Source organism: Lissotriton helveticus, chromosome 4_1 (genome assembly GCF_964261635.1).
Source record: "Lissotriton helveticus chromosome 4_1, aLisHel1.1, whole genome shotgun sequence".
NCBI lineage: Eukaryota > Metazoa > Chordata > Amphibia > Caudata > Salamandridae > Lissotriton > Lissotriton helveticus.
The window spans coordinates 1,822,951,380-1,822,965,593 of NC_136063.1; the positions used below are offsets into that span (position 1 = coordinate 1,822,951,380).

Here is a 14,214-nt window from a genome sequence, read left to right on the forward strand (position 1 = left end):
CCCCTATTATGGCTATGAGTTTTTCCCAGATGGAAAACTACATTATTTCCACACATCAATATATATGTGACTCGCCTCCATCCTTTCACTGCAGGCATCTGGATTTTACTATAGCTGTGCAAGATGACCAAGGGACCATCTCATTAACTTGCTCTAATTATTGGTGCCTATAATGATAGGCCCTATGCGTCACCCGGTAGGAGAGTGATCCAATGTGGGGTGGGTAGCAGAGGGGTGGCGCCAATCTACTCCTGAACCCCAGACATTACCGGAACCGTGTCCCTCCGTTCACCTGTATGAGCTGCGTCAGACACGCGGGACGGACCATGCTACATCTTTCCAAAAGAGGTGGCAATTATGCACTTTATTTGACAACCAAAGAAGATACAAATTGCATTGTGCTCACGCATAGGCACTGCTCCATCCAACCCTGCTTTTAAATGAATCAGTCGTGCGCTCTGACTGTAATTTAGAAATCTTAGCAGTGCTGAGTCATGAAACCATCCTTCCTTTGTGCGGCGTAAGGGTTTCCAGAAAGAACTCTGGCACCGAAAGTCCTCCCCGTGTTCTCCCTGCTTATAATTCCAGTTGGGGGTTTCTCTGCCTCCAGTTTGAGACTCCGCGTCCCACGTGTGGTTGAAGCCGGGAGGTTGTGCGGTTGGACGCCTCTTACACAGAGGCCGAGAAGAGGTTTTGGCGCCTCTCTGCAAACCGCCCTCCCCGGTCCCACTCTGGGAAGGAGCCTTCCGCGGTTGTCTGGTTTCTGGCGGAATTTAGGACGACGTTCGGAAACCTGCGCAGCGTCAGCGGCCTCACAGGATAGGGGCCCGCAGCAGGCAGCTCCGAACCAGGCCGGAGAGAGGGTGCCACGGGGGGAGCTCCAGCCGACAGACAGGTAAGGACGTCCACGCTGGAAAGTCGTTGATGTAAATTGACTCCTCCGAAAAATAAGCAACATATGACGTGTCTGAACCCCCAGGTTGTGAGCGCTTGACCCCTGTACAAAAAATGCAGCCATTTTTTTTCAATTTAACATGTCAACTTTTGTCTATTACGCGAGACTAGTTCTATTCTGCGTCTGGCCCTCAAAGAAAGATAACGGAAAAACTATTCTTGGCGTCCATTTATTGTGCACTGTATGTCTCGTGTCGTGAGAACCCAAACAGAGCTCAGTAACACAAATGTTTGGAGTTACTGCTCCTCGCATATCCAGACGCAGAGCTGCTCAACCGAGATGATGTGTTATTTAATTGGATTGAAAACATATCTGTAACAATGAAAACTCTGAATACAGCACTTTAAGAGCATGTTACAGTCACACGTGTTTTAGCACTTTGAGGGAAATTGCCTCTGCGGCGAAGCCAAATAAATCCGGATGTCTGACCTGGCGGGGATGAAGTAGGCGGACGGGGAGACGGGGCAAGCAGTCCAAGGGACCAGTATTTATTGTGGCTGCGGAGGAGGATTTCAGAATTAGAGCATTTCGTGCGGGATGGGGGAGCGAGAACCGGCCAATGCAAGGTGGGCGGGATTTTTGAATACTAAAATAGAATGCGTTGTCAGCGGAGCGGCTTAGCAAGGCTCATTTTGGTTGGAACATTTACGGGAAGTAAGAAGGCTCGTGCCATTCTTCAGTATATATACCCCCAGGATATATGTACCGCGCATGGCGCGCGGTTCTGGCGTTGCTCTCAGCGGGAACGACTGCTTCTGGGAATGGACAAAGATGGAAAGGCAGGTGTTTGCACAAGCATACTTGAACAGTTCACGCACTGTATCACCAGAGCGCCATTGCTGATGAGACACAGACGCGTGACTAATTGGAAAACCAGGCGCTGGGATTCGAAACATAGAGCTGTCGAGCCAGCTTCACATAAACAGCTGCCCGGATAGCCTGCAAGTGCAATGTTCATGTTTAGTGATTTACATAAAACGCCAAAGGTAATCACAAGGGTTTTGCCCAAGGTCACACAACTGATCACATAAGAAAAATAGGATCAGAACGCTGGATTCCTGCACTCAAACAATTTAGCTAGTATACCACATCCCTTTCCTAACTACAGAGCTCCAACCCAAATGACAGTTTGCGCTTCTCGGTCCCTGCAAGGCAGTATCATGTTTCATCCCAGATGTGCTGGGCTCTATGAAGAAAATTATAAAGCACATATGTTGGACACATGGAAAATGCACTTGTCTTAATCAATACCAGTAAGGGCCTTGCTATCTGCAACACTTAATTAAGCTTTTAGAAAGTATTTTATCGAAGGGTGATAACTCAAGTCACCGATCTGTGCTAGTTTAACCAGTTTAGAGGGTCACTTCATTATTTCGTTTCAATCTGCTGTAAAAATAATAAACATGGTTGGAGCCGGTTGGTGTATGATCTGATTAGCTTAGTGTGCTTACTTTATTACTCTTAGTCCTAAACTTCCTTGATAGGAAGACTCATATGTCTCTTGATAGGAAGACTCATGTGTCCTACAGATTCCCCTTCCCCCCTGACTCTTCCACTTAGGATATACACCTTTGGCGTCCCAGCTGGTATCGGAATGATATCCAAGCTCCTGATCAGATACAAAGTGCCATTATCTTGGAAGAGCGGGGAGGCACAGGGCCAGTGACTTGGAAGACTATAGATTATCCACCAGCAATATAGGCGTTCCTCAACCTGATAATCAGACACTTTTTGGCTATATTTGTCTTATTTTGTCCAAGTACTGGCTGTGCTTTCTTGCATTTTTTGTTATTGATTTGTGACGAGAACTAGAAGGTCCCAAAGCCACACTTTAGGTCACAACAAGCAAAAACACGACCAGTACATATATTATTTCGGCTTCCTTTCGCCTGAGAATTAGCCATACATTGGGGATCCTATTGTCCAATTATGTATTGAGAATATCGAAGACCAGTGAATTACAAGAAAATTGTAAAAGGTGGCCTCACACACCACCTTGAGTGTTATGCTTCAACACTGGACACCCTCACTCGCCAGAGAATCCTCTTGTGACGAGTGGGCTCCCTGTGTTTTCCGGTAGTACTTCTGGAAAGGAGTGAGGACCAGGATCCAGTGTTAATGGATACATATCCTAAATGCCTTCCCCAGCGACCGTCTCTTTTTAATAGGCAGCATGTGGACCAGCAAGGCCACCAGTCTGCCAACCCAACTCCTGTTCTCCTGCTACAATGACCCACAAAACGCTTTGGTTTGCCATTAAGGGGCAAATGCACAACCAGTGGGAGGCATGGTTGAGCTTTCATACCAGCGTTGGTGATCCACCAGTGGGAGGCAGGATTGAGCATTCACTCCTGCGTTGGTGATCCACCAAGTTCGAGCTTTCTTGCTCTGAGCCTTTTTGTCCTCTTGTCCTCGTGCATTCTCCTCATCAACCAAGGCAAGAGGCACATGGCTTCTCTGCAGTGGAACTTGAAGTTCCCGTGGGCTCAGCATCAACGCAGCTTTCTGACACTATCCAAGTGTTGGTGGAGACTGCCCAAGCTCTGTAGTGGTGGATGATCTACTGCAATTTTTCAAGCTGCAGGCCCCTCTCGCTTCCCATCCCAGTGATGAAAGACATGCCGCTGATGTATTAGGGTAGGTCACCGGGGGAGATGGAGATCTGATGTCTCTGGTTTCACTGTAGCTCTGTAGTGGTGGCTGATCTACTGCAATTTTTCAAGCTGCAGGCCCCTCTCGCTTCCCATCTCAGTGATGACAGACATGCCGCTGATCTATTGGGGTTGGTCACCGGGGGAGATGGAGATCTGATGTCTCTGGTTTCACTGTGGCAAGAATGGCTCTCCCTTAAGCTAACACTGGTTTACACTATTACACTTAATATGTGCTAACTCTAGCTTGAAAGTAGTTAGAAATATGGTTCAAGGAATCATTTTTAATAGTAATTAAAAACCCAAGTAATGGTCAATTCGGATTTAATATTACTATTTTAGAAACAACAGTATTCTAAAGTTGTAATTTTCCTGCTTAAGGCAAAACAACCTTTTTTGCCAGTTCACAGTATCACATGACTTCTGATGACTCCCCGAGCGATATGTGGATTTCTCCCAGACCGTGTAAAAAGGGCTGGTTAGTGGGGAGGTGTTTTCTCTTCTTTGTGCAATATGGCCTGAGGCTGTGTTCAGCCCCTTCCTGAGCTTCATAGCGTCCCTATCCTGTCAGTGGCAGATGTTGTTCACATCTGGGCCTGCCTACAAGTGTCTTAATAGCCAGCTTGGCTCTTAACCCAGCGGTAGGGGGGAGCTGCCCAGAATTGGCTTTGAATCGCCACAAGGGAGAGTTTTCCCAGTATCATAGTTACACCTGTGTTTGGGCACAGGGAGCTAGGACCAGGGGAAAAAAGATTCTACCTTGTTGGATTTAGGTAGAAAGGGGCATTGTGGGATAGTTTATAGTAAAATACACAGGAAGTGCTGCAAATGTGGGTGGGGTCATCATTGTGATTTTTACTTTGTTGGCTAGGAAGTGGCCAGGAGTTCCCCCATTCACAGGCTGGCACTGGACATCGCGATACAAAAGGGGATGATGGACGGTGCGTTTGAGCAAATCAAACACTCACCCCCAGTCAACTGATCTGGGTTTAATCCATCACCATTCTTTAGCTCACTCAGCCACCTCAGTTCAGACATGGCCATATGCAAAGCAGTCTGACCCTGTGCCTCATAGGAACAGTCCAGCCCGAACTGCCAAGCCATGTCTTCCCTGGACCAGAAACAAGCATCCTGGGACCGGTTTCGGATTCATAATCGTCATCAGCCAGGCTATCTTGAATCCAATGGCCAAGTGAGCAAGGGACTCACGTTTGAGATAACCCTGCCAACTTAGGGCGAACAAATCGATACAAAAGGGGATGAAGGACGGAGCATTTGAGCAAATCAAACACTCTCCCCCAGTCAACTGATCTGAGTTTAATCTGACCTGGGGTGGTGTAGAGTGCAAAAAAACGATGGATTTAGGCCCAGATCTCTGTACTGGGGTGAATGTATGACATTGTTCTGCATTCTGTCCATCAATTGTTGTTTTTGCATTTGTCACCCCGAGTGGGATGGGTATGCTCAGACGTGAGTCCCATGCTCTCCACACCACTGGAGTCAAGCTATCCAGGCTGATGACAGCTGATAGCCAGAAACTGGTCCTTGGATGCTTGATTCCGGTCCAGGAAAGACATGGCTTGGCAGTTCGGGCTGGACTGTTCCCATGAGGCACAGGGTCAAGGCTGATTTGCATATGGCCATGTCTGACCTGGGGTGGTGTGGAGTGCAAAAAAACCGATGGATTTAAGCCCAGATCTCTGTACTGGGGTGAATGTATGACATTGTTCTGCATTCTGTCCATCAATTGTTGTTTTTGCATTTGTCACCCCGAGTGGGATGGGTATGCTCAGACGTGAGTCCCATGCGCTCCACACCACTGGAGTCAAGCTATCCAGGCTGATGACGGCTGATAGCCAGAAACTGGTCCTTGGATGCTTGATTCCGGTCCAGGAAAGACATGGCTTGGCAGTTCGGGCTGGACAGTTCCCATGAGGCACAGGGTCAAGGCTGATTTGCATATGGCCATGTCTGACCTGGGGTGGTGTGGAGTGCAAAAAAACGATGGATTTAGGCCCAGATCTCTGTACTGGGGTGAATGTATGACATTGTTCTGCATTCTGTCCATCAATTGTTGTTTTTGCATTTGTCACCCCAAGTGGGATGGGTATGCTCAGACGTGAGTCCCATGCTCTCCACACCACTGGAGTCAAGCTATCCAGGCTGATGACGGCTGATAGCAAGAAACCGGTCCTTGGATGCTTGATTCCGGTCCAGGAAAGACATGGCTTGGCAGTTCGGGCTGGACTGTTCCCATGAGGGACAGGGTCAAGGCTGATTTGCATATGGCCATGTCTGACCTGGGGTGGTGTGGAGTGCAAAAAAACGATGGATTTAGGCCCAGATCTCTGTACTGGGGTGAATGTATGACATTGTTCTGCATTCTGTCCATCAATTGTTGTTTTTGCATTTGTCACCCCAAGTGGGATGGGTATGCTCAGACGTGAGTCCCATGCTCTCCACACCACTGGAGTCAAGCTATCCAGGCTGATGACGGCTGATAGCAAGAAACCGGTCCTTGGATGCTTGATTCCGGTCCAGGAAAGACATGGCTTGGCAGTTCGGGCTGGACTGTTCCCATGAGGTACAGGGTCAAGGCTGATTTGCATATGGCCATGTCTGACCTGGGGTGGTGTGGAGTGCAAAAAAACGATGGATTTAGGCCCAGATCTCTGTACTGGGGTGAATGTAAGACATTGTTCTGCATTCTGTCCATCAATTGTTGTTTTTGCATTTGGCACTGGACATCCCCAGTACCCTCCTCAGAACACACCTTGACTTGTGGAAGAACACAAGAAGATTGGACCTGCTGTCTGTGACCTGTGAAGATCCTTGAAGACTGGATTTGCTGTTCTTCTTGCACCCAGGACAAAGCAGTGGATTCCCAGGGTCATAAAGCTGACTTCCTATTTGGCCTACAGGCACACAACAAGTTCCAAAATACCCTTTCCTGCATTCTCAGCTGATCGGTTCCAACTGGACCTGCCTAGGACCGTGCTGTTGGCCTCTGCTGGAGTGAGGTTTTACCCGCAAGTGTGTCCCCAGTGTCCTGGACCCATGGCTGGTGTCAAAGTGTACTCCTTCTAAAGTTTCCGAAACCCTAGGACTTAGAAACCTTTGTCAACGTTATGCTCTGATAACTGAAGGAATCTAGACCAACCTGCTAACCCTATACGAAAAATGCACATCGCCGCTGGACCATAGGTTCAGTTTGCACCTGCTACATTCTTCTCCACAGCAGCAAATCCAGTTCAGCTTGACCTTGCATATGAGCTTTCTTCGACTTCAGTCTGTAGCCTTGCTCCTTTGGAAGAATCTGAGCTCCAAAAAAGTGTCTCCGTTCAAAGGTGAAGTCTCCACCGGGTGAAGCTGTAGAAAGTATCTGGTCCACTAGGCACCTTCTCTGGGCGAGAAATTCAAATTTCTCCCACTCAGAGCGTTCCTGCCAAAAGTCAAAAGCTTCACCACGATCTAGCCCGATGGCTATCTGAAGACACCTTCCAGTGTGTTTGTTTGTGTGGCTCTGTGTTTGTGTGTGTGGCTCTGTGTTTGTGTTTGTGTGGCTCTGTGTTTGTGTGTGTGTCTGTGTTTGTGGGGATCTGTGTTTGTGTGTGGCTCTGTCTGTGTGTGTGGCTCTGTCTGTGTGTGTGGCTGTCTGTGTGTGTGGGGCTCTGTGTGTGTGTGTGACTCTGTGTGTGTGTGTGTGGCTGTAGCTCTCTGTGTGTGTGTGTGTGTGTGTCTGTGTGTCTGTGTGTGTGTGGCTGTGTGTGTGGCTGTGTGTGTGTAAGTGTGTGGCTCTGTGTGTGTGTGTGGCTCTGTGTGTGTGTGTGTGTGTGGCTCTGTGTGTGTGTGGCTGTGTGTATGTGTGGCTCTGTGTGTGCGAGTGTGGCTCTGTGTGTGTGTGTGTGTGTGTGTGTGGCTCTGTGTGTGTGTGTGGCTCAGTTGGCGTGGGCAATTATTATTTTTTTCTTAGCCGTAGTATGCAAATGTGAATCAGGTGCAAAATCTCGCCTGCAGCGGACTAGAAAATGAATGAATTGTACACTGCATTTTTGCAGTGATCCATTGACTGCCACAAAATTACTGCCCAGGCATGCCAACTTGTAGATACATTTCACAATGGATTGAGGGGCTTTGGGGGGAGGATCTTATAGGGAATGTGTCTTTCATACACACTGCTATCTCTCACACTGCAGGTGTGGGTTGTGGGATGTGGGTTGCCAGCTCATATCTGGAGGGTGGGCGCTGCTGCGATTCATGGGTATTTTTTTTTTATTAACATACTCCCCAGGGCATTAGTGGTAGCTTCAGAAGCTTTTGTTTTGGGGGGAGGGATGTTGGGGCTCAGCCCAAAGCCCTGACCCCTCTTCATGACCTTGTGCCCTCATGCCTCGTAAACGCAATTGGCTTATGATTTTGTCCCTTTAAAGGCACATTCCCTATAAGATCCTCCCCCCAAATGCGATGTCTTCTCAATTACTAGTATACCGTGAAACCTTAGTACCTGTCCGTTTAGCCGAGTTCCTTGTGCTTGTTGGACACGGCCTCGTGGCGTGGTCCGACCCCTTCCGCATGGAGGGCCCAGGACGACATCGGCCCTCCATTTACCTACTATCGACCCCCCTGACACGCACATTCACGAACCATCGGCGAGAGCAGCCTCCCCGGCCACCTACAACCCCTCCCGGGTACCCCGGCGGAACCTGCTCGCCAACGCTGCCAGCCTGGCAACCTGACCAGGCCACCCTTTCCGGCCGGCTCCATCTCGGGGCCATCACGACCCGAACACGTGGCCGCAGCCATCCCGGGCCCCGGCCCCAGCAAAGCCCCGACATTGAGGCACCAAGATCCTCCTAGGTGGTAAAGTGGCCACTCGACAAGATCCCGGAGGAGGAGAGTTTCGATGGGCCTCCAGCCGCCCCCGGACGCCTGGTATCAATCGCCCTCCAGCCTCCCTGGGCGCTGGCTCCACCCCCCTGCTGGGTGTCTGGACACCTTCATCCCGGCCCCTCTGACCCCCAGGCGAGAGGGTCCGGACATCAAAGCCCTCCAGTCCTATATCTGGGCCAGCCCTGGATTAGGACGGCAGTTGTATCTGGAGTCGAAGCCCTGCTGACCTCGTAGCGGCTGATCCTGATCCGAACTCTTGCACCTGGAACCTTCGAGGCCCTGCTGACGCTGTCGCGGCCTGACCAAACTGAACCACCTTCGAGGCCCTGCTGACGCTGTCGCGGCCTGACCAAACTGAACCACCTTCGAGGCCCTGCTGACGCTGTCGCGGCCTGACCAAGCTGAACTACCTTCGAGGCCCTGCTGACGCTGTCGCGACCTGACCAAGCTGAACCACCTTCGAGGCCCTGCTGACGCTGTCGCGGCCTGACCAAGCTGAACCACCTTCGAGGCCCTGCTGACGCTGTCGCGGCCTGACCAAGCGGAACTACCTTCGAGGCCCTGCTGACGCTGTCGCGGCCTGACCAAGCTGAACTATCTTCGGGGCCCTGCTGATGCTGTCGCGGCCTGACCAAGCTGAACCACCTTCGAGGCCCTGCTGACGCTGTCGCGGCCTGACCCCTTGAACTATCCACGCACCAGTGGGTGCCAAGACTGTCCCTCTACCCCCTTTCCCCGAGACCACGACTTTACGGATCCCTCGATCCTTGCCCGCTATCCTGCCAAGACCTTGCTTTGATTACTTATATAAAGATTCTTGTGAATATCCTTCCTGTGTGACGTCTATCTGTAAGTAGTGTGATTGCTCTGCTGTTACGATTGTAGGAGAGAAGCCTCGCCAAGGAGGCCTCCCTACGGCGCTCGGCCTGTTCCAAAAAGAGAGGTGGGTCTCGGGGCGAACAGTCAGACACCTTCTGTCTCCCCTGGGGTCGCCTTTCCAACATTGGTGGCAAGCGACGGGATCCGAGCCCGCGCAAATCGTACAGCGAGTAACACGTCACTACTGACAGAGACCCACAGCCACGATGACTACTAAGGAAGCCGGAACCACTGCAGAATTCCAGAAAGACCTGTTAGAGGAGTATACCCATAAAGAACTTAAACAATTTTGCAAAGACTTGGGTATCGCTACCACCGGACTAAGCACAAAGGACGATTTCAAAGAAGCGCTGCAAACCTGGGTGGAGACCAGAGAGACCCCACCCCAAACGAACGATGACATTGTCCGAGAAGTACCCGTGAGTACCGTCATAGCCCCCATAGAGGAAAGAACCGCCAACAGGGACCCGGGCCTCTCCCACGAAGACGCCCGGGAGCGAGAGAGGAGTCGGCTCCATGAACTAGAGCTCGCCCGACTCCGGCTGGACGGGGAACTCCAATTAGCAGAAAAGAAAATGGCCCTTGAACAACTGCGATTAGAGGGAGATCTGGAAGAAAGGCGGCGGCAAAGAGAATTGGAAGAAAAAAAACTCGCATACGAACACGAGCGTGGCCTCAAAGAACTAGAGATCAAAGCCAAACTCGAAGAGGCTGGCGCCGCGGTAGCCCGGAACCCTCCACCTCCTGCCGACCCAAAGGTCCACATCCCGAAGGATATCGTCAAGGAGTACTACAAGAATGACGATATCCAGCAATGGTTGAAGGCGTACGAAGTTGCCATGACCGCGCACCGCATTCCGCGAAAAGACTGGGGTGCCGGCTTATGGGGGAGATTCGTCAGCGAAGGAAGAGACACCCTGCTGGAGCTGGCCGACGACGTAATGTCCTCCTATGACCACATGAAGGACGCCCTGCTCGTCCGGTATGGCCTCACCCCCGAGATGTACCGGCAGAGATTCAGAGACTGCAAGAAAATCCCCGGTACCACGTGGGTCGAGTACGTGAACTTTTATAGCAGGGCCCTGGAAGGATGGATAAAGGGCAGCAAAGTGTCCACCTACGAGCAGCTGTTCGACCTCATCGTTTGGGAGCACCTCTCCAACAACTGCTTTGTCGAGCTCAGACAGCATCTACTCGACAGCAAGCTAACCGAGCCCCGGAAACTCGCCGTCGAGGCGGATCGATGGGTGAGCACCCGGGTCCCCCGAACACCGATAGGAGAAACAGGACAGGGCGGCCGGGGGCACCCCCGCCAGCGTGGAGGCGGAGGAGGACAGAACCAGAGCCGAAGCTTCCCGCCGGCCCCGGGCCGGGGCCCCCCTAAGGGGTCCCCCCCGAATAACCCTTCGCCGTCCCTGATCAGAGGAGGGACCCCCCCAGCACGGCCGGGGCCCCACCCGAACATTACTTGTCACAGATGCCAGCGGACCGGTCACTATGCCAATGACCCCATCTGCCCCATGAACCAGCGTCCCGGCACCACTGGGCCTCCGACCCGCCAGTTCGCTGCTGCAGCCCTGGGAGAGGAGGGAGAAGAAGACGTAGAGGTCTACGAGGAAGGTCAAACCGAGTATGAACCGGCCGCCATGGCCCTAGCCTGCCTGGGCAATAGAGACCTGGTCCCCCAGGCCCCGCTACCGAGCAACACTCGAAAATACCGTCAGTGGGTACACATCAATGGACGACGGACCGAAGCCCTCCGAGACACGGGAGCCAGTGTGACGGCCGTCCGCTGCCACTTGTTGACCCCCAAACAGATCATCCCGAACGTACGATGCCCCGTGAGGGCCGCCGACAACTCTGAAACTCTATGCCAGATGGCCCGAATTCCCTTCGAATGGGGGGGAGTGTCGGGCACCCTCAAGGTGACCGTCCGGGACGACGCCCCCGTGGACTGCCTCCTTGGGAACGACCTCGAGAGCTCTCCCTGGGCCCAAGTCGAGCGGCGAGAGCACCTAGGAATGATGGGACTACCCGAGTGGGTCTGTGCGACGACCCGATCTATGGCGGCCCGAGCCCCGGCAGCGACCGAGGCCACCCCGACCGAAGAGCCGGAGTGGCCCGAGCCACCACCCCCTGCCATCCATGAAGAATGCGACTCCGAGACCAGGCCATCGGAGCCCGGAGACCACCATGAGCTCAGCGACATCCCCGAACTCGCCCAATGGCGCCAAGAGGGTGGTCCCACCCGAGAACAGTTTCGGCAGGAACAGAAGACCTGCCCTTCCCTCGAGGGGACCCGCCAACAAGCCGCTGCCCAAGCTACCGGGGATACCTCAGGGTCCCACTGGGTCTACTGGGACCACGACCTCCTATACAGTGAACAGAAAATTGCCGAGCTGGGGGCCAGCCGAGTGCTAGTGGTTCCCCTGCGATTCAGAGACTTCCTTTTGAACCTGGCGCACGATGTGCCCCTCGCCGGGCACCTGGGGCAGGACAAAACTTACAGCCGCCTGGTGACCCATTTTTACTGGCCCAAAATGCGCAACGATGTACATAACCACTGCCGCACCTGCCCGACATGCCAAGCCAGCGGAAAGAGCGGGGGGAAGGTGAAGGCCCCGCTCCAACCTTTTCCAGTAGTGACCACCCCCTTCGAGCGAGTGGGAATAGACATTGTGGGGCCCCTGCACCCTCAAACCTCGCAAGGGCATCGCTTCATACTTGTCCTGGTGGACCACGCCACCCGCTATCCTGAGGCCATCCCCCTCAGAACCATCACCGCTCCCGTGGTGGGGCGAGCCCTGATGGGGATCTTCTCCCGAGTAGGATTCCCCCGAGAGGTCGTGAGCGATCGGGGCACCAACTTTATATCGAAGTATATGCGGTCCCTGTGGCAACAGTGCGGGGTCACATATAAGTTCACCACCCCGTATCATCCCCAAGGGAATGGACTTGTGGAGCGGTTCAACCGGACTCTCAAGGGGATGATCCAGGGCCTAGAAGAGCCACTACGACGCAAATGGGATGTCCTGCTGCCCTGCCTCCTGTTTGCCTATCGGGAGGTACCCCAGAAATCCGTGGGGTTCAGCCCCTTTGAACTCTTGTACGGACACCCTGTCCGAGGTCCGCTCAGCCTGGTCAAAGAAGGCTGGGAAACTACAGTCCAAGACGCACCACCGGATGTCTACCGGTACCTCCTGACCCTCCGAAACCAGACTCGGAAGTTCCGGGCCCTTGCGTAGGCCAACCTGGAGGCCAGTCAGGAGGACATGAAACGCTGGTATGACCAGAACTCCTCCTCCATCGAGTTCGAGCCGGGCCAGCGGGTCTGGGTCATGTCCCCGGTCGTACCATGTGCCCTCCAGGACAAATGGTCGGGGCCCTTCAAGGTGATCGAGCGCAAGAGCCCCGTCACTTACCTCGTGGACATGGAGTCTCCTCGGAACCCCCTCCGGGTTCTGCACGCCAACCGGCTCAAACCTCATTTCGCCCGCACAGAACTGAGCCTGCTGCTAGCTACCGACGATGGGACCGAAGACGACTCCGAGCCCTTGCCCGACCTCCTAAAGTGCACTGAGAAGGACGGCTCCGTCGAAGGGATCTCTCTCTCTCCCGACCTGACCCCCGTACAGCACCGAGACTGCCAAGAACTGTTGGGACAATTCACAGATCTGTTCTCCCTCACCCCCGGGGTTACCCAATGGTGTGTCCACGATGTCGACACCGGGGACAATCAGCCAGTACGACACCGGACCTACCGGGTCCCCGACCGAGTTCGGGCCTGCATCCAGACGGAAGTTACCAAGATGCTGGCCCTGGGGGTGGTCGAACCCTCCGACAGTCCCTGGGCCAGCCCAGTTGTCCTGGTCCCCAAGGCCGCCGCACCCGGCACCCCGCCAGAACTCCGGTTTTGCGTCGACTACTGGGGACTGAATGCTGTTACAAGAACCGACGCCCATCCCCCGGGCCGATGAACTGATCGACCGCCTGGGGGTCGCCAAGTACCTCAGTACCTTCGACCTCACCGCCGGGTATTGGCAGATCGGCCTCACCCCTGGCGCCCAGGAGCGATCAGCCTTCTCCACACCCGACGGCCACTTCCAGTTCAAAGTGATGCCCTTCGGCATGAAAAACGCCCCGGCCACCTTCCAGAGACTAGTAAACAAAGTACTGGCGGGGCTAGAAGACTTCAGTGCCGCCTACCTAGACGACATTGCGGTCTACAGCCTTCACTGGGCCGAGCACCTGAAACACCTCTGGGAAGTCCTGACAGCCCTCCGCCGGGCCGGGCTAACTGTGAAAGCCAGCAAATGCCAGATAGGCCAAGGGTCCGTGACCTATCTGGGACACCAAGTGGGGAGCGGCCAAGTGGCTCCCCTCCAACCCAAGATCGACGCCATCGTAGCCTGGGAGCCCCCGGTCAACCAGACCGCCGTCTGAGCCTTCCTGGGGCTCACTGGGTACTATCGGCGTTTTATCAAGAACTATGGGAGCATTGTGGGGCCCCTCACGGAACTGACCTCGAAGAACCGGCCCCAGAAAGTGCAGTGGACACCCGCGTGTCAGGTGGCCTTCGAGACCTTGAAAGCAGCCATGTGTACCGCCCCTGTGCTCCAGGCCCCCGACTACAGCCGAGAGTTTGTGGTCCAGACCGACGCCTCGGAACACGGCATCGGGGCGGTCCTGTCGCAAATTGACTCAGAGGGAACTGACCATCCTGTGGCCTTCATCAGCCGGCGGCTGCTGGCCCGAGAACAGCGATGGAGCACCATCGAGAGAGAGGCCTTCGCTGTCGTGTGGGCCCTCAAGAAACTCAGGCCCTACCTCTTCGGCACC

The 14,214-nt window shown here is 53.7% G+C and overlaps 1 protein-coding gene across 2 annotated transcripts in view; it reads left to right on the forward strand.

Moving 5' to 3' along the window:
- Window positions 1–621: 621 nt before the first annotated feature.
- SRPX2 (sushi repeat containing protein X-linked 2) overlaps window positions 622–14,214 on the forward strand; it is a 454,362-nt gene continuing 440,769 nt past the window's right edge. For both annotated transcript variants that reach the window (XM_078688454.1, XM_078688455.1), the window contains exon 1: window positions 622–895. The gene's annotated coding sequence lies outside the window, so the exon portion shown is untranslated. The remainder of the gene's footprint in view (window positions 896–14,214) is intronic.